At 44.6% G+C, this 27755-nt stretch overlaps 1 long non-coding RNA gene across 1 annotated transcript in view; it reads right to left on the minus strand.

The window, feature by feature from the left end:
- The window catches only part of LOC139555066 (uncharacterized), a 172342-nt gene that overhangs the window by 121735 nt on the left and 22852 nt on the right, over positions 1 to 27755 (minus strand). The window contains exon 2 of the long non-coding RNA XR_011670936.1: positions 7632 to 7878. This is a non-coding gene — a long non-coding RNA (uncharacterized lncRNA). The remainder of the gene's footprint in view (positions 1 to 7631; positions 7879 to 27755) is intronic.

Raw genomic sequence — 27755 nt, forward strand, 5'->3', positions numbered from 1 at the left:
CTCTGTCTCTTCTGTGTGTGCGTGTGTGTGTGGTGTGTGCGAGCGTGCGTGTGTGTGTTCTATTGTCGTTGTCTCGTCAAGCCTACTGGAGATAATGACCTTTCCTCCTGGGAGGAATCTAACCATCATGGAAAAGAAGAGTGTAAGTGAGAAGAAAACAAGGTAGTGAAGGTAGTACTAATGTCAGATCAGAGGATCAGACACGCTTTTTGCTAACCAAACAAGAGACAGAAAGTGATAGATTATAGATATAGCTAGGAAGAGATTCATTATTTTCCCTTTTGTACTTTAACTATTTGCACATCGTTACAACACTGTATATAGACATAATATGACATTTGAAATGTCTTTATTCTTTTGGAACGTTTGTGAGTGTAATGTTTGGTGTTAATTATTTATTGTTTATTTCACTTTTGTTTATTATCTACTTCACTTGCTTTGGCAATGTTAACATATGTTTTCCATGCCAATAAATCCCTTAAATTGAAATTGAATTGATAGAGAGGGGCAGAGAGGAAGAGATGGGGTGTGTCCTCTCTCTCTCTATCTCTTTTCCTCTCCCCCATCCATATCTCTCTCTTTCTCTCTCTCTCTCTCACGGGTAGAGTAGGCCGTAAGGCTATGCTGAAAAGGCCATAAAGCTAAACCTCCCTCCCTCTCCATCCCTCTCTCCTTCCATCTCTCCCCCACTCTCTTCCTCCCTCTTTCCCTGTATAAAGAGATGGGGGAAGAATAGGTCAGCTCTGTCTCATGGCAGCAGGTAAATCACACGTGAGAGCCATTTTGCTGGGTCATTACCCCCACAGCCCTGATCTACAGTGAGCTCCAAAAGTATTGGGACAGAGACAATTTTTTTGTTGTTTTGGCTCTGTACTCCAGCACTTTGTATTTGAAATGATACAATGACTGTGAGATTAGAGTGCAGACTGTCAGCTTTAATTTGTGGGTATTTTTATCCATATCGAGTGAACCGTTTAGAAATTACAGCACTTTTTGTACATATTCCCCCCATTTTAGGGGACCAAAAGTATTTGGACAGATTCAGTATTTTGTCCCATATTCATAACACGCAATGACTATATCTAGCTTGTAACGGTACATATTTGTTGGACGCATTTGCTGTTTGTTTTGGTTGTGTTTCAGTTTCTACAGTGGCATCATCATCATTTCTAAACACTTCTACATTAATGTGGATGCGACCATGATTCTAGATCATTCTGAATGAATTGTGAATAATGATGAGTGAGAAGGTTACGGAAGCACACATATCACACCCCACAAAAATGCTAACCTCCCCTGTTATTGTAATGGGGCGGCAGGTAGCCTTGTGGTTAGAGTGATGGATTAGTAACCGAGAGGTTGCAAGATCGAATCCCCGAGCTGACAAGGTCAAATCTGTCGTTTTGCCCCTGAACAAGGCAGTTAACCCACTGTTCCTAGGCTGTCATTGAAAATAAGAATTTGTTCTTAACTGACTTGCCTAATTAAATAAATGTAAAAAAAATGGTGAAAGGTTAGCATGTCTTGGGGGTATGATATTTGTGCGTTTGTAACTTTCTTTCACTCATCATTATTCATGATTCATTCAGTATTATCCGTAACCATGGTAACATCCACATTAAGGTAGAAGTATTTAGAAACACATTCTATTCTTTAAAATAAAAGTGACAATCATATGGCCTGAAGTTACACAAACATGTAAACTAGAAAGACAAGCAAATGTATGGTGATGAATGATGACTCATTCAAAATATGCATTGAGTTTGTACATACAGCTTGTACATACAGTAGCCTACAGACTGTACTGAATTGCATTGCATATTGTATATTTCACACTGCATATTGCATGACTGAAGAGGTACTGGGTGTATAGATGTTTTGGCACAGCAGTACAGCAGTACAGCCTAAGAGAACATGGGTTCCATACTGGTATTAATAACGGTTCATGTTCCATATCTGTCAGCCTGACACTTCAGGAGATCCACTTGCACTGTCTCAAATTGACCTGATGAAGAGCCCTGTGGGAATGAAAGACACTCACAGAGGAGTGTTACTTTCAGAAGATCTATTGTCAGTACCAAACCGACCCCAGTGTGTATTTTCAGTACCAAACTGACCCCAGTGTGTATTGTCAGTACCAAACAGATCCCAGTTTGTATTGTCAGTACCAAACAGACTCCAGTGTCTATTGTCAGTACCAAACAGACCCTAGTGTGTATTGTCAGTACCAAACAGATCCCAGTGTGCATTGTCAGTACCAAACAGACCCCAGTGTGTATTGTCAGTACCAAACAGACCCCAGTGCGTATTGTCAGTACAAAACAGACCCCAGTGTGTATTGTCATTATCAGTCAGATAACAGTGTCTATTGTCAGTATCAGACAGATCACAGTGTGTATTGTCAGTATCAGACAGATAACAGTGTGTATTGTCAGTACCAGACAGATAACAGTGTGTATTGTCAGTACCAGACAGATCACAATGTGTATTGTCAGTACCAGACAGATAACAGTGTGTATTTTCAGTACCAGACAGATAACAGTGTGTATTGTCAGTACCAGACAGATAACAGTGTGTATTGTCAGTACCAGACAGATCACAGTGTGTATTGTCAGTACCAGACAGATAAAAGTGTGTATTGTCAGTACCAGACAGATCACAGTGTGTATTGTTAGTATCAGACAGATCACAGTGTGTATTGTCAGTATCAGACAGATCACAGTGTGTATTGTCAGTATCAGACAGATCACAGTGTGTATTGTCAGTATCAGACAGATCACAGTGTGTATTGTTAGTATCAGACAGATCACAGTGTGTATTGTCAGTATCAGACAGATCGCAGTGTGTATTGTTAGTATCAGACAGATCACAGTGTGTATTGTCAGTATCAGGCAGATCACAGTGTGTATTGTCAGTACCAGACAGATCACAGTGTGTATTGTTAGTATCAGACAGATCACAGTGTGTATTGTCAGTATCAGACAGATCACAGTGTGTATTGTTAGTATCAGACAGATCACAGTGTGTATTGTCAGTACCAGACAGATCACAGTGTGTATTGTTAGTATCAGACAGATCACAGTGTGTATGGCTAACTAGCTGTGTGACACAGCCCAATTATGTCTGGCATTATTTGGTATTTTATTAGGATCCCCATTAGCTGTTGCAAAAGCAGCAGCTACTCTTCCTGAGCTCCACACAAAACATGACATATTACAGAACATTTTTTTTTTTTTACAAAAGGCACACATAGCCTACATATCAATAACATACACACAAACTATCTAGGTCAAATAGAGGAGAGGCGTTGTGCCGTGAGGTGTTGCTTTATCTGTTTTTTTAAACCAGGTTTGCTGTTTATTTGAGCAATATGAGATGGAAGGGAGTTCCATGCAATAATGGCTTTATATAATACTGTATGCGTTCTTGAATTTGTTCTGGATTTGGGGACTGTGAAAAGACTCCTGGTGGCATGTCTGATGGGGTAAGTGTGTGTGTGTGTATGTGTGTGTGTGTGTGTGTGTGTGTGTGTGTGTGTGTGTGTGTGTGTGTGTGTGTGTGTGTGTGTGTGTGTGTGTAGTACACAGTGTACCAGAGACCATCTGATTGGTTCCCATGGGAAAGCTCATAGGATCCTGTACAATAACTGCTCTTATTAAAAACTCACACACACACGCACGCAGGCAAACACACACACACACACACACACACACACACACACACACACACACACAACCTCCTTTCATCTCATCCATGTCTTAGTAATTAAATCAAAAGCTCTGCTGTGTGAATGAACTCATCAGCACAGGCCCAGGTAATTAACTAATTGTTTAGTATTCAAGAGACAGGAGTGTGTGCGTGTGTTTGTGTATGTGAGTGTGTGTGTTTGTTCGTGCGGCGTGCATTATATGTTAGAGAGAAAGAACATGAGACAAAGAAAGAGAGAGAGACGGAGAGAGGGAGAGAGAGAGAGAGACAGAGAGAGGGAGAGCGAGAGCGAGAGCGAGAGAGAGAGAGAGAGAGAGAGAGACGGAGAGAGAGAGAGAGAGACGGAGAGAGGGAGAGAGAGAGAGAGAGAGAGAGAGAGAGAGAGAGAGAGAGAGAGAGAGAGAGAGAGAGAGAGAGAGAGAGAGAGAGAGAGAGAGAGAGAGAGAGAGAGAGAGAGAGAGAGAGGGAGTAGAGAGTGGAAGTGTGTCAAGGGGGAAGCCTACATCAAGGGTTAGAGATAGAGTCCCTCTCCCCGGCCCCGACTGAAAAAGTTTCCATGGCAGTTTTGGTGGAAAGCCAGCTTCCCCCTCCCCTTCTCCCTCTCCCCTCTATCCTTTTCTTCCAGGCCAGCTGCAGTGACTGGCTGGCAAATTGAGTTTCCCGTTAGTAGCGTGAACAGAGAGTGGAGTCATCCACTACAGTTGTAAAGTGGAGTTTTCCACCTCCACAACACAGCCACTGCAGCTTTGAACTCCCTGACGTACACACTACACACATAAGCAAGCATATTATCCACCTTTTTCCTATCAGAAAGTCTTCGACTAATGTACAACCTTTGATCTCCTGTCAATCACTCTCTCCATTAACAGTGTGTGTGTCACAGGAGGTAGGTGGCACCTTAATTGGGGAGGATGGGCTCGTTATAATGACTGGAGCGGATTCAATGGAATGGTAACATATACATGAAAAACATGGTTTCAGGTGTTTGAAGCCATTCCATTTGCTCCATTCCGGCCATTATTATGAGCTCAGCAGCCTACTGTGGTGTGTGTGTGTGTGTGTGTGTGTGTGTGTGTGTGTGTGTGTGTGTGTGTGTGTGTGTGTGTGTGTGTGTGTGTGTGTGTGTCTATCACTCTCTCCATCAACAATGTTCTCCAGAGCCGAGAGGTTGAGGGGTTCCAGACTGAAAGCATCCAAACAGCTCACTGAAATATTCCAGAGAAAAATGCATTTTTCCAGGCGGTCTTTCTTGGAGGCGCATGAAAGAGGAGAAAGATAATATGGAAAAAAGGATAGAAAGAAACAAAGAGAGAGAGATAAAAAAACAAATGGATTTCTATTCAGAGAGAGGGTAGATATCTGTTGCAGAGAGAGGGGTGTGAAGGAAGAGAGAAGGCGAGGGGAAGGGAGGAAGGTAGAGAGGTGTCTGTCAGAACTCAGAGTAGATCCAACCATCCTGACACACCACTAGTCTACACTGGACTACAGCACAGTGCCTTCTGAGGCCCCTGCAGACACACACACACACACACACACACACACACACACACACACACACACCCCCTGACACACACACACACCTCCCCCGACACACACATTTCCACTCACACACAAACACAAAACACCTAGTCCCACTAGGGGCTATGAGAATCTCACTTCCAGATAACAAGACTTTCACACAGTGGTACAGTGGTACAGTGGTACAGTGGTGCAGTGGTACAGTGTGTGGGGCTGACTAGAGTACACCATAGAAATAGAACTCAAGAGCTCCACAGCAGGATATGTTGCTCTGAGAGAGAGAGAAAAGGAAAGAAAAGAAAGAGCGAGTGATGAAGAGAAAAAAGGAGCGGGGTCGAGAGGAAGAGAGTGAGAGAACTAAGGGGTAAAAGAAAAGGAAGAGCGAGTGATGAAGGGAAATGAGGAGCGGAGGCAAGAGGAAGAGAGTGAGAGAACTAAGGGGTAAAAGAAAAGGAAGAGCGAGTGATGAAGGGAAACGAGGAGCGGAGGCAAGAGGAAGAGAGTGAGAGAACTAAGGGGTAAAAGAAAAGGAAGAGAAAGTGATCAAGAGACTGAAAGAAGAGGAGAAATGAAGACATGGAGATGTGGAAAAGAGGACCATGGAAAGAGAGCCGAGAGAGAGGGAGTAAAATGAGAGGGGGTAAGAGAAAAGGAGAGGGGGTAAGAGAAAAGGAGAGGGGGTAAGAGAAAAGGAGAGGGGGTAAGAGAAAAGGAGAGGGGGTAAGAGAAAAGGAGAGGGGGTAAGAGAAAGGAGAGGGGGTAAGAGAAAGGAGTGGGGGTAAGAGAGAAGGAGAGGGGGTAAAAGAAAAGGAGAGGGGGTAAGAGAAAGGAGAGGGGGTAAGAGAAAGGAGAGGGGGTAAGAGCAAAGGAGAGGGGGTAAGAGAAAGGAGAGGGGGTAAGAGAAAGGAGAGGGGGTAAGAGAAAGGAGTGGGGGTAAGAGAGAAGGAGAGGGGGTAAAAGAAAAGGAGAGGGGGTAAGAGAAAGGAGAGGGGGTAAGAGAAAGGAGAGGGGTAAGAGCAAAGGAGAGGGGGTAAGAGAAAGGAGAGGGGGTAAGAGAGAAGGAGAGGGGGTAAAAGAAAAGGAGAGGGGGTAAAAGAAAAGGAGAGGCTCTGTCATTGCTCATCCATATATTTATATGTATATATTCTTATTCCATTCATTTACTTAGATGTGTGTGTATTAGGTAGTTGTTGTGGAATTGTTAGATTACTTGTTAGATATTGCTGCACTGTCAGAACTATAAGCACAAGCATTTCACTAGACTCACAGTAACATCTGCTAACCATGTGTATGTGACCAATCAAATTTGATTTGATTTGATTTGAAAAGGAGAGGGGGTAATCGAAAAGGAGGAGGGACAGGCTCAGCAGGGATCAGATTTCAGTGAGTCAGCAGCAGTCAGAGGACTGAGTGGAGAGACGGCAAGAGGGAGGGAGGGATGGAGTTGACTCACGAGGGATGGGGAAAAATAGACACAGTGTACATTTTCACACCTCTGTGGGAGGAGCCTGACCTCGGGTTAGTACACCGGCCACACACACACACACACACACACACACACACACACACACACACACACACACACACACACACACACACACACACACACACACACACACACACACACACACACACACACACACACACACACAGCCGCTCGCCAAAGCAACACGGCTCGCTTCAGAAACTCATCATAACCACACACACATACTGACACAACACCTCCTGACCTAGCTTACTGTACAACATCAATGGCTTATAGTCTCTACTGGAACTTCTGGCACAGAACTCCAGGGTTGTAAACACTGTGGAAACTAAGATTGCATCCCAAATAGCACCTTAGTCCCTATGTAGTGCACTACTTTTGACCTGGGCCCATAGGACTTTGATCAAAAGTAGTGCACTATATAGGGAATATGGTGCCATTTGGGGCATCCCCTAAACTATGAACTTCTGTTTACAACATAATTCTACCGTAGCGCTTTAGTATGTGGTCTGTGCATAGGCTGTGTTTCATTTTAGAACTGTCTTCCTTGTTCCCGCCCCTGAACCCTTGTCCTCTCCTGATTGGACTAGATAGCTCTGGACAGCCAGCTCTGTCCTCTGACTGGATAACCCTGACGAGTTCAGGAAACTGACAACATGGTAGCTCAGTATCACTTCTGCCCCACCAGAACCAGAAAGAAGTATGGGTTGGTAAGACAATCCACTGCTATGCATTTTGAGTACAAAATACAACCTTCCTTTTCTCCTCCTATATACATATTGATTAGATTAAACTACTAGAAAAGAGGACACAGCTCTGTCTATACAAGCACATAGAGCAGCAGCTTGGACCAAATACATATTCATATAGGAGGCTGAGACTACGAGAATACTAATAGAACAGAGCCAGTCAGTCTTACCTGAGTGTAGGAGGCGGTTGGGCCTGGTTCTGGTCCAGTGGTCCGGGTGGGAGGAAACTGGAAGCGGTTCAGTTGAAGACAGGGGACTAGTCAGTACTGTGGTTCAGTTGAAGACAGGGGACCAGTCAGTACTGCAGTAACTGCTGCTGTGTCTGTTTCTCTCGGTCACTAGTCTGAGGGGAGCCTGCTCCCAGATGCCCTCTCTGTCTGTCCGTGTCTGTCTCGCTCCAGGTGCTTTCACCATTCCCTACAGAGAGGAGAGAGATGAGAGAGGCGTCCATGTTACTTGGGAATTAGGAAGGGAAAGTGTGTGTTGAGGGTGAGGTTACAGTTTGGAGACCGGCCAGCAGCACAATACTTACTGTATATTGGGAATTCATTTCTTTAAGTGATCAAATTACTTAGTTTTCATGTAAAAAAAAAAAAATTATAACGGCAACCTTTGCAATAGGGATGACAATTCTTGTCTACTGAGGTCACAGTTCAAATCAAAAGCACAACATTCAGTCACTTACATTACGTATATTTTCCACAGACAGCCAGACAACACTTTCAGCAGGTCAAACAGAGAAGGCTTATCTTGTAGAAATTCTATCTGTCTTGTCGTACTCCTATCTGTCTTGTCGTACTCCTATCTGTCTTGTAGTACTCCTATCTGTCTTGTAGTACTCCTATCTGTCTTGTAGTACTCCTATCTGTCTTGTAGTACTTATATCTGTCATGTAGTACTCTTATCTGTCTTGTAGTACTCTCATCTGTCTTGTAGTACTCCTATCTGTCTTGTAGTACTCCTATCTGTCTTGTAGTACTTATATCTGTCTTGTAGTACTCTTATCTGTCTTATAGTACTCTCATCTGTCTTGTAGTACTCCTATCTGTCTTGTAGTACTTATATCTGTCATGTATTAATCCTAGCTGTCATGTAGTACTCCTATCCAAACAAAACATGCTAAGTACTGTATGTACAGTGTTTACTGTACACTTATAGAACAGTAACATTGTCTGTATTATTTAGGGTGTTTCCCAGACAGCCTGGCCTGCGTGATGACCCCTGACCTCCCTGGGGGTCGAGTGGGAGGGACGGGGGGGGGGACGGGGGGGGGGGGGGGGGGGGTCAGTATATTAGGAATGGCCTCTTTGGTTTTCCAGCTACATTCCTCTGGTGTGGGCTGTGAGGGGAGGGATGACTGGTTGATCACTATGGTACACAGTACTGCTTGCTACTCTACTCAGCCCACAGATCCCTCTCTATCTCTCTCGCTCTCTCTTCAGGGATAGGCTCGTCCTGCTGGCTGGCAGGCAGGCAGACAGGCTGCATCAACTAAACAAACACTGGCCATGCTATTTATACACCCATGGCTTGTCGGCATGGCAACCACGCATTGTTTACCTGCATCACAAACTATTTCAGCTTTTGTATTTCCGTGTGTTTTTCATCTAGGAAATGTTTTATATTCTTAGCGTGTTTTCAATGTTGGGTCATCTCATAGCCTCAAGGCAGACATGAGATGTTTAATGTGATTTTCCTGTGTCTTTCTTTGGCTTCTTAGTCGTATGACTTTATTTGTTGATTTCAGGATACAACAATGTTTAGCTTTGAGCTGTCTGTCTGTCTGGCTTTCTCTCTGTGTCTCTCTGTTTTGGTTTGTGTTGTTTACTTGTTTGTATTTTTATGTTTACTATAGTTGTTTGTGAGGCTTGTGTGTCCCTCTCCCTCTTCAGTTCACGACGAGGGCAGCCTGGATGCCAGCCGTCTCCCGTGGCAACGAGGACGGGCCTGGACGTCAGGAGGTGGACCCAGGAACCTTCTCAGAGGCAACAGAAACCAGGTCACCTGATCCAGCATCAGTTCAGTTTCCCTCTGGGCCTGAAAGCTACACTATCAACTACACTACCGCATGTTCCAACCGTGACTTATTCACAACACCAACAATAACTGCAATCCTAGAAATCAGCATTTGAGAGACAACTCAGTGATTGTCAGATATAGAGCATTTCACAGGGATATGATGTCATTATTTGAACAAATACACTGAACAAAAATATAAACGCAACATGTAAATATTGGTTCCATGTTTCATGAGCTGAAATAAAAGATCCCAGACATTTTCCATACGCACAAAAAGCTTATTTCTATAAAATGTTGGGCACAAATTTGTGGGCGAGCGGTTTGCTGATGTCAACATTGTGAAAAGAGTGCCCCATGTTGGCGGTGGGGTTATGGTACGGTCAGGCATAAGCCACGGACAACGAACACAATTGCATTTTATCTTGAAACTTGAATACACAGAGATACCGTGAGGCCCATTGTCGTGACATTCATCACCTCATGTTTCAGCATGATAATGCACGGCTCCATGTCGCAAGGATCTGTAAACAATTCCTGGAAGCTGAAAATGTCCCAGTTCTTCCATGGCCCGCATACTCACAAGACATGTCTGTCACGACTTCCGCCGAAGTCGGCTCCTCTCCTTGTTCGGGCGGCGCTTGGCGATCGACGTCACCGGCTTTCTAGCCATCACCGCTCCATTTCTCATATGTCCATTTGTTTTGTCTTGTTCCATTACACACCTGGTTTTCATTCCATAATCACACTGCATGTATTTAGTCCTCTGTTCCCCTCCATGTCTTTGTCTGTAATTGTTGATTGTTATGTGAGATGTTCACGCACTATACTTTTGTTTTATGTTCTGTGTTTTTTGGGCACTTTGATGTCATGTTGTGCCTATTTCTTGACCCGAATAAAAGTGTGCCTGCTTACTCTACTCTGCTCTCCTGCACCTGACTTCACCTCCCTTACACAGCCGTAACAATGTCACCCATTGAGCATGTTTGGGATGTTCTGGATCGACGTGTACGACTGCGTGTTCCAGTTCCCGCCAATATCCAGCAACTTCGCACAGCCATTGAAGAGAAGTGGGACAACATTCCACAGGCCACAACCTGATCAACTCTATGTGAAGGAAATGTGTTGCGCTGCATGAGGCAAATGGTTGTCACACCAGATACTGACTGGTTTTCTGATCCCCGCCCCTACCTTTTTTAAAGGTATATGTGATGAACAGATGCATATCTGTATTCCCAGTCGTGAAAATCATAGACTAGGGCCTAATTCATTTATTTCAATTGACCGATTTCCTTATATGAACTGTAACTCGGTAAAATCATTGAAATTGTTGCATGTTGCGTTTATATTTTTGTTCAGTATAACAAGTGAAAGAATGCAAATTGTCAACGCGTATCCATATTCAGCATACTATCTCCTTTCCATGTGTAGCCACCTGTGGCTGTCATATAATTATATTTCTATGCTACCTGTTCTGCTTTCTGCTCACATTATGAGCTACTGTACCCCACGGTGATTGTGAAGTGGATAAATGGGTGAGATCACCTTAGCTGCTAATCTCTATATTAATCATTCACAGAGCAACCTAACTTGCATAATTCTTCCGAGTAATAAACTAGTACCGTGGAGTCGAGACTGATAGAAAGGTGAGAAGATACTGCAGATAAGGGCTTCTTCTGCCTTTCAGCAAACATGCAGACGCGTGCTCGTACACACACACACACACACACACACACACACACACACACACACACACACACACACACACACACACACACACACACACACACACACACACACACACACACACACACACACACACACACACACACACACACACACACACACACACACACTACTCACGCCTGCATCTTTTTCCCCTGACTCAGCAGCCGAGGGCACAGGTTTCAGTTCCCTGTCTCAGTCACACAGGAAACTCACTACCACAGGGTGTGTGTGTGTGTCTACTGCTTCCTGTTTACAAACAAAAGTTCAAACACGAAGTCCCAGTGACTAAGCAGACCAGTTGGCAAGTGTAATCCCAACATGTTTCCAGCTGACCACCATTGTACCTGTTCCCAAGAACTCCAAAGTAACCTGCCTAAATGACTATCGCCCTGTAGCACTTACATCTGTAATTATGAAGCACATTGAAAGGTTGGTCTACGCACGACTCCAACACCATCATCAAGTTTGCTGATGACACAACGGTGGTAGGCCTGATCACCGACGGCGATGACAGGGGGAGGTCAGAGACTTAGCAGTGTGTGCCAGGACAACAACCTCTCCCTTAATGCCAGTAAGACCAAGGAGCTGATCGTGGACTATAGGAGAAAGAGAGGAGAGCACGTCTCCATCCACATCAACGGGTTTGTAGTAGAGCGGTTCGAGAGCTCCTTGGTGTCCACATTACTAAGGACTTAAAATGGTCCACACACACCCGCACAGTTTTGGAGAGGGCACGACAGAGCCTCTTCCACCTCAGGACGCTGAAAATATTTGGCATGGGCCCTTCGGATCCTAAAATGTTTTGATCTCTGCAGTACCATACGTAGAGTGAATGGTGCCCAGACGAGACAACTGTTTCTGAGCCAGCAGAAATCACACATCAACGTCATTATCATGGACATATCCAAGTAAATGCCAATAGAAAAAACCAAATCAAAATAAAGTTTTAACTAAAATGTGTAATTCATTGTTATTTGAATATGTTGGTAAGAGTTTTATAAAAGCAATAAGGCACCCGAGGCAGTGCTGTATCATGAATACAGTCACAGTTAAATGGGTTGACTAGCCCTCCACCAAACAACGGCATCTACCTGTGACTTTATTTATGATCCAGCACTGCCTCCGTGTTTTATTGATTAATGATTACATCCCCCCTCCCTCCGCCTCCTCAAATAATGAGCTCACACCCAGCATATAGCCTCTGTCCTGGTCTGCTCTACTCTCAGGCCCGGCAACGCTACATTGTCAAAACTGGACATTGTATTTCATTTACCATTTGTTATGTTTATGGGGAAACAATACTGGGGGGAGCACAAATTATATCTTGGGGGTCCATGCCCGGGTTTGCCATCCCGTAAAGCCGGCACTGGCTTGGTATGGCAAATGCACCGCCATCGACCGCAAAGCGCTACAGAGGCTGGTGCGGACAGCCCAGTACATCACTGGGGCCGAGCTCCAGTACATCACTGGGGCCGAGCTCGCTGCCATCCAGGACCTCTGTATCAGACGGTATCAGAGAAAGGTTCGAGACAGCTTCTATCCCCAAGACATGACTGCCAAATAGCCATAAGACTGCTAAATAGCTAATTAATGGTTACCCAGACTGTCTGCACTGACCCTATCTTGCACTGACTCTGTGCACACTCACAAGACTATACAGTATATACACACTATTTACACACACTCACACACACTACACTGACACTCTCACACAAAACCCACACACATTCACTACATACGCGCACACACTAGCGATGGAGGAAAACATTCACATGGTTACATATTTGGATATAATTTTTTTATAATATATTGTATCATATCGTTTTGACAAAATATACATATAATATGGTGCACCAAAATGTCAGTATTTTCCTTCATAGCTTGTCCTCCATCTTCTTTTTAAATAGGGAGCCAATTTGTTTTCAGAACTTTGACTGATGAAAACTCATTTTCTCATCATCTCTCTCTTGTCCCTCTGCAGCAAACATATGGTAAGAAATATGTAGGGAACATCGAATCACAATAAAATCGCAGTATCGAACCGCAATACATACACACTGAGTGTACAAAACATTAAGAACACCTGCTCTTTCCATGGCAGACTGACCAGGTGAATCCAGGTGAAAGCTATGTGAAAGCTATGATCCCTTATTGTTGTCACTTGTTAAATCCACTTCAACCAGTGTAGCTGAAGGAGAGGAAACATGTTAAAGAAGGATTTGCAAGCCTTGAGACAATTGAGACATGGTATGTGTACCATTCAGAGGGCGAATGGGCAAGACAAAATATGTAAGTAAGTGTATGGGGTATGGTAGTAGGTGCCAGAAGCACCGGTTTGTGTCAAAAACTGCACCGCTGCATCTCTCTCTCTCTCTCTCTCTCTCTCTCTCTCTCTCTCTCTCTCTCTCTCTCTCTCTCTCTCTCTCTCTCTCTCTCTCTCTACCCCTCTCTTTCCCTCACTCTCTTTCTACCTCTCTCTCTCTACCCCTCTCTTTCCCTCACTCTCTTTCTACCGCTCTCTATTTTTCCACTCCTATCATTCTCTTTCTCTTTCTCTCTTTCTACCCTTCCTCTCCCCCCCCTCTTTCTCTCTCTCTCTTTCTACCCCTCGTCTCTCTCTCTCTCTCTCTCTCTCTCTCTCTCTCTCTCTCTCTCTCTCTCTCTCTCTCTCTCTCTCTCTCTCTCTCTCTCTCTCTCTCTCTCTCTCTCTCTCTCTCTCTCTCTCTCTCTCTCTCTCTCTCTCTCTCTCTCTCTCTCTCTCTCTCTCTCTCTCTCTCTCTCTCTCTCTCTCTCTCTCTCTCTCTCTCTCTCTCTCTCTCTCTCTGTGTGAATTTATGCTTCCCTCACAGAAGGCAAAGTCTTCTCCCTCTTTGAGTTCTGTCTCCCACATGCTGGGTATCAGTAGCTTTCAGTTACACAACTCCCAACCAAGCCATATCTCTGTGTGTGTGTGTGTGTGTGTGTGTGTGTGTGTGTGTGTGTGTGTGTGTGTGTGTGTGTGTGTGTGTGTGTGTGTGTGTGTGTGTGTGTGTGTGTGTGTGTGTGTGTGCACGCGTGTGTCCTATCAGCAACCAGAGTCTCAAAGTTCACCTCAGAACCTGAACACCGCCAGGTGTCCTGACCTGTTTCCCAGTAGTCACCTAACTATCATGCTGCAATCACATGCTGACACACTTTAACACACATCAACAGAACGCCAAACAGGGCCTGGCCATAAACTACGGTGTGTAATGTAGTAATAGCACAATAATAGCATATGTGTGTGTGGCGGTTGGGCGGTTTTCAATACTGTTGAAACTATCTATAATTTTTTTTAAATTACATTTGAACATTTATTTGGACTTTTAAACTAAATACCAGCAGTAAACTTGTGCACTAGGTTACGCGATAAAGCAAATTGCGTTCTTAATTTGATCACCCCACTAAGTTTGGGTGATATTATGATAGTATTGTAATATCGAAGATGATTGACAGCAATCATCATTTTAGACGACATCGTGATGGGACAGAAAATTGTTTAGCCTGTTTGAACTTGACTGGCGCCGCGCAGCAGAGAATGGAGTCTCGCAGAACACAGCCGGACAGCACACATCAGGACAGTACACAGCAGGGCAGCACACAGCAGGACAGCATACAGCAGGACAGTACACAGCAGGACAGTACACAACAGCACAGTACAAAGCAGGACAGCACACAACAGCACAGTACAAAGCAGGACAGCACACAGCATGACAGCACACAGCAGGTCAGCACACAGCAGGGCAGTACACAGCAAGACAGCACACAGCAAGACAGCCCACAGCAGGGCAGTACACAGCAGGACAGCACACAAGAGAGACATCAGGGACTGTAACATACCCTGTTTCACGGAATCATGGATCTCTCCGGATATACTGTCCCTGTCCATACAGCCAGCTGGGTTCTCAGTACATTGCGTAAACAGGAATAAAGAACTCTCCGGGAAGAAAGGTAGAGGTGTATGTTTCATGATTAACTACTCATGGTGTGATTGTGATAACGTCCTTTTGTGTCCTTTTGTTAACCCGACCTAGAATACCTCACAATCAAATGCTGACCGTATTACCCCCCAAGAGAATTCTCTTCGGTTATAGTCACAGCCATGTACAGTTGAAGTCGGAAGTTTACATACACCTTAGCCAAATATATTTAAACTCAGTTCTTCACCATTCCTGACATTTAATTCTAGTAAAAATACCCTGTCTTAGGTCAGTTAGGATCACCACTTTATTTTAAGAATGTGAAATGTCAGAATAATAGTAAAGATAATTATTTATTTCCGCTTTCATTTCTTTCATCACATTCCCAGTGGGTCAGAAGTTTACATACACTCAATTAGTATTTGGTGGCATTGCCTTCAAATTGTTTAACTTGGGTCAAACGTTTCAGGTAGCCTTCCACAAGCTTCCCACAATAAGTTGGGTGAATTTTGGACCATTCCTCCTGACAGAGCTGGTGTAACTGAGTAAGGTTTGTAGGCCTACTTGCTCGCACAAGCTTTTTCAGTTCTGCCCACAAATGTTCTATAGGATTGAGGTCAGGGCTTTGTGATGGCCACTCCAATACCTTGACTTTGTTGTCCTTAAGCCATTTTGCCACAACTTTGGAAGTATGCTTGGGGTCATTGTTCATTTGGAAGACCATTTTGCAACCAAGCTTTAACTTCCTGACTGATGTCTTAAGATGTTGCTTCAATATATCCACATACTTTGCCTACCTCATGATGCCATCTATTTTGTGAAGCGCACCAGTCCCTCCTGCAGCACAACACCCCCACAACATGATGCTGCCACCCCCGTGCTTCACAGTTGGGATGGTGTTCTTCGGCTTGCAAGCCTCCCCCTTTTTCCTCCAAACATAACGATGGTCATTACGGCCAAACAGTTCTATTTTTGTTTCATCAGACCAGAGGACATTTCTCCAAAAAGATCTTTGTCCCCATGTGCAGTTGCAAGCCGTAGTCTGGCTTTTGTATGGCAGTTTTGGAGCAGTGGCTTCTTCCTTGCTGAGCGGCCTTTCAGGTTATGTCGATATAGGACTCATTTTACTGTGGATATAGATGCTTTTGTACCTGTTTCCTCCAGCATTTTCACAAGGTCCTTTGCTATTGTTCTGGGATTGATTTGCACTTTTCACACCAAAGTACGTTCATCTCTAGGAGACAGAACGCGTCTCCTTCCTGAACAGTATGACGGCTGCGTGGTCCCATGGGGTTTATACTTGCTTACTATTGTTTGTACAGATGAACGTGGTACCTTCAGGCATTTGGAAATTGCTCCCAAGGATGAAACAGACTTGTGGAGGTCTACAAAAAAATGTCTGAGTTCTTGGCTGATTTCTTTTGATTTTCCAATGATGTCAAGCAAAGAGGCACTGAGTTTGAAGGTAGGCCTTGAAATACATCCAGAGGTACACCTCCAATTGACAGAAATGATGTCAATTAGCCTATCAGAAGCTTCTAAAGCCATGACATCATTATCTGGAATTTTCCAAGCTGTTTAAAGGCACAGTCAACTTAGTGTATGGGGCAGCTCCGGACTGAGGGGCAGCTCCGGACTGAGGGGCAGCTACGGACTGAGGGGGAATTTCGGCATCGCCGGCGTGACAGGTAGCTCTGGCAGCTCCTAGCTGACTGAGGACTCTGGCAGATCCTGGCTGACTGACGGCTCTGGCAGATCCTGGCTGACTGACGGCTCTGTCAGCTCCTGGCTGACTGACGGCTCTGACAGATCCTGGCTGACTGACGGCTCTGGCAGATCCTGGCTGACTGACGGATCTGGCAGCTCCTGGCTGGCTGACGGCTCTGGCAGATCCTGGCTGACTGACGGCTCTGGCAGATCCTGGCTGACTGACGGCACTGGCAGATCCTGGCTGGCTGGCGGCTCTGGCAGATCCTGGCTGACTGACGGCTCTGGCAGCTCCTGGCTGACTGACGGCTCTGGCGGCTCCTGGCTGACTGACGGCTCTGGCGGCTCCTGGCTGGCTGGCGGCTCTGGCGGCTCCTGGCTGGCTGGCGGCTCTGGCGGCTCCTGGCTGGCTGGCGGCTCTGGCGGCTCCTGGCTGGCTGGCGGCTCTGGCGGCTCCTGTCTGGCGGGCGGCTCTGGCGGCTCCTGTCTGGCGGGCGGCTCTGGCGGCTCCTGTCTGGCGGACGGCTCTAGCGGCTCCTGACTGACGGACGGCTCTAGCGGCTCCTGACTGACGGACGGCTCTGAAGGCTCCTGACAGACGGGCGGCTCTGAAGGCTCCTGACAGACGGGCGGCTCTGAAGGCTCCTGACAGACGGGCGGCTCTGAAGGCTCAGGACAGACGGGCGGCTTTGAAGGCTCAGGACAGACGGGCAGCTCAGACGGCGCTGGACAGACGGGCAGTGCAGGCGGTGCTGGGCAGACAGGCAGTGCAGGCGGTGCTGGGCAGACGGACAGTGCAGGCGACGCTGGGCAGACGGGCACACCTGTAGGGAGGAGACGGAGAGACAGCCTGGTGCGTGAGGCTGCCACAGGACCCACCAGGCTGGAGAGACCTACAGGAGGCTTGGTGTTAAGAGGAGGCACCTGAAGGACCGGGCTGTGGGGGAGCACTGGAGCTCTGGTGCGCAGCCTTGGCACCACTCCTCCAGGCTGGAATACTACTCCAGCCCGGACCCTCCAGAGTGCAGGCACAGGTTGAACCGGGCTGTGGGTGAGCACTGGAGATCTAGTGCATACTACGCGCACCTCTCCCTTAGGCTCCACTCCCACATTTGCCCGGTACGAGCGGAGCGTAGGCATAGGACGCACTGCACCCTCCCAGCGCCCCGGAGACACAGCACGCAGAGCAGGCGCAGGATACCCTGGACCGAAACTGCGTACCGGAGACCAGACGCGCTGAGCAGGCACAATACGCCCTGGCTGGATGCCCACACTCACATGACACTTTCGGGGGGCTGCCCTATAGCGCACCGGGCTATGGGCACGCACTGGCGACACCGTGCGCTTAACCGCATAACACGGTGCCTGACCAGTAACGCGCTGCTTATGATAAGCACGAGGAGTGAGCTCAGGTCTGCTACCTGGCTTAGCCACACTCCTCTTTAGCCACCCCCAAAACAAATTCTGGGGCTGCCTCTCGTACCTGTCGCGCTGCCGTGCTGCCTCCTCATATCGCCGCCGCTCAGCTTTCGCTCCCTCCAGCTCAGCTTTGGGGCAGCGATATTCCCCAGCCTGTGCCCAGGGTCCTTCTCCGTTTAAAATCTCCTCCCATGTCCAGGAGTCCTGAGATGTCTGCCGCTGCTGCTGCTGCTGTTGCTGTCCGTTACCACGCTGCTTGGTCCATGGTTGGTGGGTGATTCTGTAACGCTCGTCTTCCTCCTCGTCTGAGGAGGAGCAAGGATCGGACCAAAATGCAGTGTGGTTTGAATACATACTTATTTTAATAATAATAACGAAGACGAAAAAACACTTGAACAAACTACAAAACAATAAACGCCGTTAACAGACCTGAAATTGAGAACACATAAAAACATGAACGCACGAACAAGAACAAACGAACGAACGAACGAACGAAACGAAACAGTACCGTGTGATGAACAAACACAGACACAGCAACAATCACCCACAAACAAACAGTGAGAACAGCCTACCTTAATATGGTTCTCAATCAGAGGAAACGTAAAACACCTGCCCCTGATTGAGAACCATATCAGGCTAGTTGACAACCCAACATAGAAACACATAACATAGAATGCCCACCCAGCTCACGTCCTGACCAACTAAACACATACTAAACAAAGGAAATAAGGTCAGGAACGTGACAGTATGCATGGGTGTCCGAGCTGTGTGCCAGTAGTTTAGACAGACAGCTCGGTGCATTCAACATGTCAATACCTCTCATAAATAAAAGTAGTGATGAAGTCAATATCTCCTCCACTTTCAACCAGGAGAGATTGACATGCATATTATTAATATTAGCTCTCTGTGTACATCCAAGGGCCAGCCGTGCTGCCCTGTTCTGAGCCAAAAGCAATTTTCCTACGTCCTTTTTTGTGGCACCTGACCACATGACTGAACAGTAGTCAAGGTGTGACAAAACTAGGGCCTGTAGGACCTGCCTTGTTGATAGTGTTGTTAAGAAGGCAGAGCATCACTTTATTATAGACATACTTCTCCCCATCTTAGCTTCTACTGCATCAATATATTTTGACCATGACAATTTACAATCTAGTGTTACACCAAGCATTTTAGTCATCTCAACTTGCTCAATTTCCACATGATTTATTACAAGATTTATTTGAGGTTTAGGGTTTAGTGAGTGTTTTGTTCCAAATACAATATAATGCTTTAGGTTTTAGAAATATTTAGGGCTAACTTATTCCTTGCCACCCACTCTGAAACTAACTGCAGCTCTTTGTTGAGTGTTGCAGTAATTTCAGTCGCTGTAGTAGCTGACGTGTATAGTGTTGAGTCATCCGCATATATAGAAACTACGGCTTTACTCAAAGTCAGTGGCATGTCGTTAGTAAAAATTGAAAAAAGCAAGGGGCCTAAACAGCTACCCCGGGAAATTCCTGATTCTAACTGGATTATATTTGATAGGCTTCCATTAAAGAACACCCTCTGGGTTCTGTTAGACAAGTAACTCTATCTACATTATAGCAGGGGGTGTAAAGCCATAACACAAGTTTTTCCAGCAGCAGATTGATCGATAATGTCAAAAGCTGCACTGAAGTCTAACAAGACAGCCCCCACAATCATTGTGTCATCAATTTCTCTCAGTCAATCATCTGTCATTTGCGTAAGTGCTGTGCTTGTTGAGTGTCCTTCCCTATAAGCATGCTGAAATTCTGTTGTCAATTTGTTTACTGTGAAATAGCATTGTATCTGGTCAAACACAATTTTTCCCCCAGAAGTTTACTAAGGGTTGGTAACAGGCTGATTGGTCGGCTATTTGAGCCAGTAAAGGGGGCTTTACTATTCTTAGGTAGCGGAATTACTTTTGCTTCCCTCCAGGCCTGATGGCACACGCTCTCTAGTAGGCTTAAATGGAAGATGTGGCAAATAGGAGTGGCAATATCGTCTGCTATTATCCTCAGTAATTTTCCATCCAGACTGTCAGACCCTGGTGGCTTGTCATTGTTGATAGACAACAATAATTATTTCACCTCTTCCACACTGACTTTACGGAATTCAAAAGTACAATTCTTGTCTTTCATAATTTGGTCCGAGATACTTGGATGTGTAGTGTCAGCGTTTGTTGCAGGCATGTCATCCCTAAGTTTGCTTATCTTTCCAATGAAAAAGTCATTCAAGTAGTGTAAGACGTCTAGGTGTAGCAGGTAAGGCGGAGTCAGGCGCAGGACACAGAGATGAGTAATTCACGTAACTTTACTCAAAACAACAAATATTCCAAGAAGGAAAATAATCAAGCTCACAAATACAGACTAACTTACAACGAAACAAACATGCACAAAACCATGGGGGAACCAGAGGGTTAAATAAGGAACATATAATTATGGGAATGGAAACCAGATGTGTACAATGAAGACAAAACAAATGGAAAATGAAAAGTGGATCGGTGGCGGCTAGAAAACCGGTGATGTCGACCGCCGAACGCTGCCCGAACAAGGAGAGGGACCAACTTAGGCGGAAGTCGAGACAAGTAGTTTGCAATATCAATGGGCTTTGTGATGAATGAGCCATCTGATTCAATAAATGAAGGAGCCGAGTTGGCTTTTTTCCCCAAAATTTCATTTGAGGTGCCCCAAAGCTTTTTACTATCATTCTTTGTATAATTTATCTTTGTTTCATTGTGTAGTTTCTTTTTCTTTTTCTTTAGTTTAGTCACATGATTTCTTAATTAGCAGTACATTTGCCAATCAGTTGGGCTGCCAGACTTAATTTCCATACCTTTTTCCTCATCCCTCTCAATCATACCATTTTTCAATTCCTCATCAATCCAAGGGGATTTAACAGTTTTTACACTCATTTACTTAATGACTTAGTGTTTAGTAGTAACTGGAATAAGTAGTTTCATAAATGCGTCAAGTGCAGCGTCTGGTTGCTCCTCATTACACACCACAGACCAGCAAATATTCTTTACATCATCAACATATGAATCACTACAAAACTTATTGTATGACCTCTTATACACTATATTAGGCCCAGCCTTTGTAACTTTGGTTTTCCTAGATATGGCTATTATATTGTGATCACTACATCCTATGGATTTGGATACTGCTTTAAAGCAAATATCTGCAGCGTTAGTAAAAATGTGATCAATACATGTTGATGATTTAATTCCTGTGCTGCTTGTAACTACCCTGGTAGGTTGACTGACAACCTGATCCAAGTTGCAGGCACTGGTTACAGTTTGACGTTTTGTCCTGAGTGGGCAGCTTGATGATAGCCAGTCAATATTTAAATCACCCAGAAAATATACTTCTCTGTTGATATCACATACATTATCAAGCATTTCACACATATTATCCAGATACTGACTGTTAGCACTTGGTGATCTATAGCAGCTTCCCACAAGAATGGGCTTTAGTTGAGGCAGATGAACCTGTAGCCATATTACTTCAACAGTATTTAACATTAGATTGTCTACCTGTGGCGCTGATGTTTAGGCAGAGGTATGTATCGTTGTTTGCGTGCTCTAGGGCAATGGTGTCTAGATGGAATTTGTATTTGTGGTCCTGGCGACTGGACGTTTTTTGCAACACCATTATTTTTGTCTTACTGAGATTTACTGTCAGGGCCCAGGGCTGACAGAATCTGTGCAGAAGATATACTGTAGGTGCTGCTGCTGGGGACGAAGCACCAGATCATCAGTAAATAGTAGACATTTGACTTCAGATTCTAGTAGGGTGAGGCCGGCTGCTGCAGACTGTTCTAGTGCCCTCGCCAATTCGGTGATATATATGTTGAAGAGGCTGGGGTTTAAGCTGCATCCCTGTCTCACCCCACGGCCCTGTGGGAAGAAATGTGTGTGTTTTTTGCCAATTTCGACCGCACGCTTGTTGTTCGTGTACATGGATTTTATAATGCCATATGTTTTTCCCCCAACACCACTTTCCATCAATTTGTAAAGCAGACCCTCATGCCAAATTGAGTTGAAAGCTTTTTTGAAATCAACAAAGCATCAGAAGACTTTGCCTTTGTTTTGGTCCTCTCTCTTTCTCCCCCTCCTCTCTCCATCTCCCCCCTCTCTCTCTCTCTCTGTGTCTGTCGGATGCATGGGCCTAGGCTACAGCCTAAACCTATTCATTCAACCTATAGAAAACTCTAATAAGTTTAATCAAATTTAAGCTTATCAAGAAATAAATTATCCATGCATGCCTGAAAATCCCTCCATAGGTTGAAAACCAAATGGCCATTAACCTATCCTCCTACTAGGCCTATCATAAAAGCTTTAAAGTTATTAACAGCAGCTTACTTCCTGAATACTAGCCTGAAAGGTGTTGTCCTAAAGTTACCGCTTTCAAAAATGATAAGAATGAAAGTCTATAGCCTCGGCATAGGCTATTCTCAATCACAGATTTTTGAGAGATAAAATTGAATATTTGGCTATTCTCAATCCCAGCTTTATGAGAGATAAAATAGAATATTAGGCTATTTACTATTATTTGATGAGGCAAATAAAGCAATTATTATCCAGTTCTGAAGACAGTCTGCTTCCATCCAGCCCATGATGTATAACCTGGTGCACTAGGCCTATACAGGGAGTGATGCCATTTCTCATCAGACTGTTACTGCTCCATGTGTGCACAACGCAGATGCAGACACACACCCTCCCACACACTCACACACACACACCTGTTCCATGCTGATGCTCCTCCACCACAAATGAATATTAGAAAATATTTCCCTGCACTTAGCCTCTGTCCAGGGTTTCAAAAACAGTATATTTCGTCATGATTCGTCCAGTTTTAGCATTCCATTTTGCGCTATATTCCAACTGTCATTTTATTTACAATTTTTTAAAGAATAATATTCAGGTTAGGGGGCCAATAGGGTGCGACTCCATCGTATATCATAGTGTTTTATGGGTACATAATCATGATAGGACAAAGGTTGACTTTGCCCAACCCTACCTGTTACATTATTTCTCATTATGAAGCTTACCAGTAGTTTTTAAAAACAGCTGAGCCAGTCACATGTTGTTTGTTTACAAGCGCACAAGACCAGAGACTAGTGAGTCACTTTCACTGTGTAGCACGCACCAGGTGATCCAGTAAAACTTGTATGGAATTTGCAACTAAATATTTGCCAGCTAAATATCTTATAACTATTCAATTAACTGTGTAAAATGTGGTAAATACTCTGCAGTTGTGCATTTGGTTTGCTAACTTAGTAGCTAGTTAGCTAAGTGTTTAGCTTCTTGCAAAATCAAGCTTCTCTCGGTAACAGCAGAGAATTCCTGTCCTGGATCAAGATCCTTGCCTTCTGTTTTGTGCGTGCAGAAAACTGTGAGTATAGTGCCCCTTATGTTCAGTGCAGGTAATACCATATATCCCGGGATGGTACAAGGACGGTATGAAGGTATGCAAATCTGGATCCCTCCCAAGCTTAGTGTGCGGGAAACATGTGACCTACTAAAATGTGAGGGAGAGAGAAAGAGAGAGAGAGAGGAGTAAAGTACAGTACAGCAAAGTAAAGTGTGTTTTTTAAAGGAAAAGATTCACAAAAAGGCGCTCTTAAGAGGTGTGTGTGTGTGTGTGTGTGTGTGTGTGTGTGTGTGTGTGTGTGTGTGTGTGTGTGTGTGTGTGTGTGTGTGTGTGTGTGTGTGTGTGTGTGTGTGTGTGTGTGTGTGTGTGTGTGTGTGTGGGCGCATTAGAGTGACGTGTGATCTGGAGGAGCACACACAGGTGTCTTAACGCGGGGAGACGGAGTGCACTAACATCAGAATGCCAAGCACCACCGAAGGGAATTACCCAGCATTCCTGAGTCAGGCCTGGTTAGAGGAGTGGAGAAGGAGGCGAGGAAGAGAGGGAGAGGAAGAAGAAGAAAAAGGGGAGATCAGGAGAGCTCAGCTTTGATCTCCTTTGAGAGGAGCAGAAACACTAGGGTGAGGGAAGGGGCTAAAGTGGCTGTGTTTGTGTGTGAGTTTGTGCGAGTGTACATTTGTCTGTTTGTGTGTGTGTGTTTATTTGTGCATGTGCACACATTCGTTTGTGTGTGTGTGCGTGTGTGTATGTCAGCTATATCTGCATTATAGTCCTGGCGTCTCACAGACGGCTGCAGAGGATTGAGCTACTCCGGTAAAACTGCAAATCTGTTCCTGTTCTATTAATCTAACAGTGTAACTGACTGACATCAACTATAATGGCTGGATTAAGGCTCTTCTGCAAGGTATTAAGAGACAAAAATGTGCTTGTCTAAGAAACGTTCAGGGCATCGTCTACCCTCACCACTTCTCCTTCCTCTGTCACAACCTCTCTGTCCATGTCTTTCTATCCCTCTTTCTTTGTCTGTCTCTCTCTTTCCCTCCTCTCCTCTCCTCTGTCTCAGACTCTCTCTCTGTCTTTCTCTCTCTCTCTTTCTCTCTCTCTTCTTCCAACTCTCTCTTCTCCCCATCTCTCTCTATTACGAGTTATAAAAGCAAGGTATCACAAAAAAGTGTCTCTAAAATGTGTCTGATTTAATTCAACCTCCACCTGCCCCTCTAACCTCCATCCGTTCCTCCATTCCCTATCCGCCCCTTGGGAACCTTCAGCAAGGTCTGAAGCCCCAGACTGAGGATAGGCAGATATGGACTGGAAGGAATAAGAAAAGACCTAACAGATGGCAAAGCTGTCAGAGAGGCAACTGGCACTGTGTGTGACGGGGTGTGGGGGGGATTGTGTGTGTGTGTGGGTGTGTGTGTGCGATTGCACACTTTGTATCTCATCTTTTTCGGCTCCCTGACAATAAATTCTGTCTAAATACAACTGAAGCCCCACCATCTTTCTCTGGCATTCTTTTGTTTCTCGGTGAAACCAAATTACTCATTCATTTTCACAACCATCATATGACACACACCTTGTGGTTTCTGTGCTCACCACCAGTGGTGGAAAATGTACCCAATTGTCATACTTGAGTAAAAGTAAAGATACCTTAATAGAAAATGACTCAAGTAAAATTCAAATACTACTTGAGTAAAAGTCTAAAAGTATTTGGTTTTAAATATACATAAGTATCAAAAGTAAATGTAATTTCTAAAATACACTTAAGTATCAAAAGTAAAAGTAAAAGTATAAATCATTTCAGATTCCTTATATTATGCAAACCAGATTTTCTAGATTTATTTATTTGCGGATAGTCAGGGGCACATTCCAACACTCAGACATCACTTACAAACTAAGCATATGTGTTTAGTGAGTCTGCCAGATAAGAGGCAGTAGGGATGACCAGGGATGTTCTCCTCATACCGTAATTGCGTGAATTGGACCATTTTCCTGTCCCCCAAAAACGACTTAAGTAGTACTTTAAAGTATTTTTACTTAATTAAGTACTTTACACCACTGCTCACCACCCTTGTGATCAATGTTCTATGAACCAAAGCATGAACACAGATTTCCTCTTTGCTGGTCAGTTTGTGCATTAGCTTAGCAAAATCTTTCGTGCACCCTAATGAGTGACAAACACACCTCTTCTTTCCTAAGAAAATAAAGTGGGAGACCAAGGTTTGCTCTCTGTATGGAACCATTCGCTAGTTGTGCTGACGTTTTTTCCCTGTGAATCCTAGAGGGCCTTGGCAGACTTGTGACCATAGTTATGTAATGGAGGTCAAACACGCCACACACACATGGTATGTACACACCCACACACACCATACACACCGTACACACCCACACCGTACAAACACCGTACACACCCACACATGGTATGTATAGACCGTACTATGTTGTTTGGATTCCAGGCTGCTTCTACACTGTCAGTACTTACAATACTAGTCAAAAGTTTGGACACACCTACTCATTCAAGGTTTTCATTTATTTTTACTATTTTCTGCATTGTCGAATAATAGTGAAGACATCACAACTATGAAATAACACATATGGAATCATGTAGTAACCAAAAAAGTGTTAAACATATTTAAATATATTTGAGATTCTTCAAAGTAGCCACCCTTTGCCTTGATGACAGCATTGCAAACTCTTGGCATTGTCTCAACCAGCTTCACCTGGAATGTTTTTCCAACAGTCTTTAAGGTGTTCCCACAAATGCTGAGCACCTGCTGGCTGCTTTTCCTTCACTCTGCAGTCCAACTCATCCTAAACCATCTCAATTGGGTTGAGGTTGTGTGATTGTGGAAGCCAGGTCATCTGATGCAGCACTCCATTACTTCTTGGTAAAATATCCCTTACACAGCCTGGAGGTGTGTTGGGTCATTGTCCTGTTGAAAAACAAATGATAGTCCCACTAAACGCAAACCAGATGGGATGGCGTATCGCTGCAGAATGATGTGGTAGCCATGCTGGGTAAGTGTGCCCTGAATTCTAAATAAATCAGAGACAGTGTCACCAGCAAAGCACCTCCACACCATCAAACCTCCTCCTCCATGCTTCACGGTGGGAACCACACATGCGGAGATCATCCGTTCACCTACTCTGCGTCTCACAAAGACATCGGTTGGAACCAAAAATCTCAAATTTGGACTCATCAGACCAAAGGACAGATTTCCACCAGTCTAATGTCCATTGCTCGTGTTTCTTGGCACAAGCAAGACTCTTCTTCTTATATGCGTCCTTTAGTTTTGGTTTCTTTGGAGCAATTTGTCCATGAAGACCTGATTCGCGCAGTCTCCTCTGAACAATTGATGTTGAGATGTGTCTGTTACCTGAACTCAGTGAAGCATTTATTTGGGCTGCAATTTCTGAGGCTGGTAACTCTAATGAACTTATCCTCTGCAGCAGAGGTAACTCTGGCTCCTCCTTTCCAGTGGCGATCCTCATGAGAGCCAGTTTCGTCATAGCGCTTGATGGTTTTTGCGACTGCACTTTAAAAGTTCTTGAATTTTTCCCCGATTTACTGACCTTCATGTCTTAAAACAGGGCTGCACAACCCTCTTCCTGGAGATCTACTGTTCTGTAGGTTTTTAGTCCAACCCTAATTTAGCATATCTGATTCAGTTAGTTAAAGTCTTGTTGAGCAGCTAGTTAGCAGAATTAGGTGTGTTAAATTAGGGTTGGACTGAAAACCCACAGGACTGTAGCTCTCTGGGAAGAGAGTTGGGCAGCCCTGTCTTAAAGTAATGATGGACTGTCGTTTCTCTTTGCTTATTTGAGCTGTTCTTGCTATAATATGAACTTGGTATTTTACCAAATAGGGCTATCTTCTGTATACTACCCCTACCTTGTCACAACACAACTGATCGGCTCAAAGGCATTAAGAAGGAAAGAAATTCCACAAATTAACTTTTAACAAGACACTCCTGTTAATTGAAATGCATTCCAGCTGACAACCTTATGAAGCTGGATGAGAGAATGCCAAGAGTGTGCAAAGCTGTGATCAAGGCAAAGGGTGGCTACTTTGAAGAATCTCAAATATAAAATATATTTTGATTTGTTTAAACCT

The sequence above is a fragment of the Salvelinus alpinus genome, chromosome 26 (assembly GCF_045679555.1).
Source record: "Salvelinus alpinus chromosome 26, SLU_Salpinus.1, whole genome shotgun sequence".
Lineage (NCBI taxonomy): Eukaryota > Metazoa > Chordata > Actinopteri > Salmoniformes > Salmonidae > Salvelinus > Salvelinus alpinus.